Below are 2,786 nucleotides of genomic sequence, written 5' to 3'. Positions count from 1 at the left end.
TTTTTTAAATGTTTATTCCTATTTTGAAGGAGGGAAAAATGACCATAGCTTTTTTTTTAACTTTTACAAAAACTTTACTGAGAATTTCATATATGCATATAAGGTGTTTTGATCAAATCCATGCCCACTACCTCCCTTCCAACACCTCCCATATCTCCCCATCACTTTTTTCTTTTTCTTTCTTTTTCTTCTGTCATTTATTTGTTTTTATGGGGCTTTTGGGTACCCCTCTTTGAAGAGGTAACCCTAAAATCTTTTAAGGATTAGATACAAGCTCCCAAATACTTTTGACATTTTTGGCCTTTGGAACAGAGCATGTTGCTAACAGTCCCAAGGACATTTTGACTTTTAGCTAAGAAACTGGCTACATTTCTTTTGGGTCTTTTTGCCCTAACTACCTAGCCAATTCCTACCTCTTATTCTTATCACGTTATTCTCTGAAGTAGTTACCCAAATTTTCAATAGGGAATAGGGATGCAGACCGCTCTGGCTTCTTCCATGCTGAACAGGGACGCAGGGTGAGGCAATTGGAGTACCCCTTCAGTGGGTCTATCTAAAAGACTCCCAAATTGCATAACTCTTCTCTCTAAGGGGAAAAGAAAGTCATTGAATCATGAATAGGAGATGTGAAGGAGAAGTAAAGGCAAGAGTAATTAGCATTACAAGTTCTAGACAGGGAACTAGAAAAAAGAACAGGACAATTTTCATATGTCCATATGAGAGTCCATTAGAATTTCTTGACAAGAGCTTCCAAAAGCATCCCTCTATTGGGTTCTTCCTCACTTTTCTTTTGTCTTCCAAGGCTGCCCTCTAGAGTGATGGATTCAGGATTTGCTTTCAGGTATTTTGATAGCTGTTGGAGTGGTTAGAATCAGTGTCTGTTCCCTCTCAAAGGCTTCTAGATAGGGGGAGAAAACAAATTTATCCATCATTTTAGAACAATAGCTGGTAGTTTCCCTTAGCTACAGGCGGGCACTACAGTATTGGAGACCAAGATTTGAAGGCCTTACTCTGAGCAGCACTTTCTCGTTAAAACAAAATCATCAATGAGAAATAATTGTCTAAATAACTTTTTATATTGACTTAAGCCTAATGTCTGGGAAGTGTAATCCCTTGAACTCTTAAAGAAGTATACTGCTGACTTTATTCTTTGGTTATACTTTCCTTTTGGGTGTTTAAGACCATGCAATTGGCCCAAATAAATCAATTTATTTTTACACTTAAGGTCATTTGAGGAGCTGTTCCTCAGGGATCACATGGGCTTGGGAGGAGCTCTCCTCTTTTCAGACTGGACACTGGTTCAAGTCCATCTCATGGGGTCTCCATGGCCTCCCTGAACAAGAGGACAGGTGACTCACCACATTTACAGGACATTTTGAGAGATATTCCATAGTCCCCTGGAACTTGGTCGACCTTGGAAGGCAAGGGTCAAAAACTGTCCTTTAAGTCCCTCTGACCAACATTAGTGACCATAGCTTTTTTCACGCATGTCCCCACATGAGAAAGACACAATCTTTCCACTCTGGTGTAAATGCATTTTAAAAATAGCAAGTAACGTAGTTCCCTCAAACTGAAGGCAGTGTGCATTTGATGTTTGTATGGCAATGAGCCAGCATTTGGCATAAAGGATTCCTAAATGAGTGAATGTACCTTCAAAGAGGAAAGCGAAGCTCTGGGGAGCGCTCAGTGGGGTGTGCTTTGCACTAGGTTTCTTATGATAGACCTGAAACTGCTTCTGGAACCGACAGCTTACTATCCCTCAGGCAGACTGCAGCCTCCCGGCGGCTCCAGCTTCTCAAAAATGATGGAACCAAAAGCAAAAAGGCCTTTCATCTGCAAGGATCAGAACTAACCGGGAGCTAAGTGCGGTAGATTCTGTTTCTTGAGAAAGATAGACAGTGACGAGGAAGGGAGATAAAATAAAGTGAGTAGTAAACAGAATTTTTCCTTTGAGACAACAATCCAACCACATCACACTGTTTTGGCCTCCAGTGGCTCCTTCTCTCACTCACAGAACAAGACAGGCTTCACTGTGATCATGTGATCTAGTCAGCAGTACTACCACACCCTCCCATTCCTTCTAGACTAGATCCCCTTTCAGTGCTTAAACAAGCAAAGAGCGATTCTGCCATAGAACTTAGTCTCTGCATTTTGACCAGTTGTGGGACTTTGTAATAGTCTCCATCTGTTGCAAAAAGAAGCTTCTTTGATAAATGGTGAGAGTTACACTTGTCTGTGAACATAAGGATACTTATTTAGAAGATAGTAATAAATTATCTTATCCACCTCCATTTTTTATCTAACTGTGTAATGCCATGTTTCCTTTGCTATCAAGTCCTTGACAGGACAGAGTTACCAGCCTTTGGCCTAGAAAAAGAGTGACTTTAGGACAGTTTAAAATAAATAACCAGTGTTCTTAGAGAGCTATTAATACCTCCACATGGGGCTTGTGATATGACATGCCTTTCTTGTCTCATTGCATTTGTAGGTAAACTATCCAGCGTCTCTGAGCTGCCCTTACCCCACATGTATACATACTGACAATGAAAAGCAACATATAAACAGGTTTAGAAGTTTATAATTCAGGTGTTGAACAGGATTGAGAATCCAAAGCCAATTACTCTATCCATTTTTCTGCCGATGTATTCTTCAAAATGGGAACAAGTACATTTTTGATCATCTGCCACTCATTGGGAGTAGCAAACATAGCCTTAAGAGTCACTGTAAACACTAGGCTTTCTTAGAGTGTTGTTAAACACTTAGCAAATAGTTTCATGTTCTCCAAG

This window comes from Nannospalax galili, unplaced genomic scaffold (assembly GCF_000622305.1).
Source record: "Nannospalax galili isolate Female #2095 unplaced genomic scaffold, S.galili_v1.0 scaffold773, whole genome shotgun sequence".
NCBI lineage: Eukaryota > Metazoa > Chordata > Mammalia > Rodentia > Spalacidae > Nannospalax > Nannospalax galili.
The sequence above is the reverse complement of the archived record's forward strand: the minus strand, read 5'-3'. Positions refer to the sequence as shown.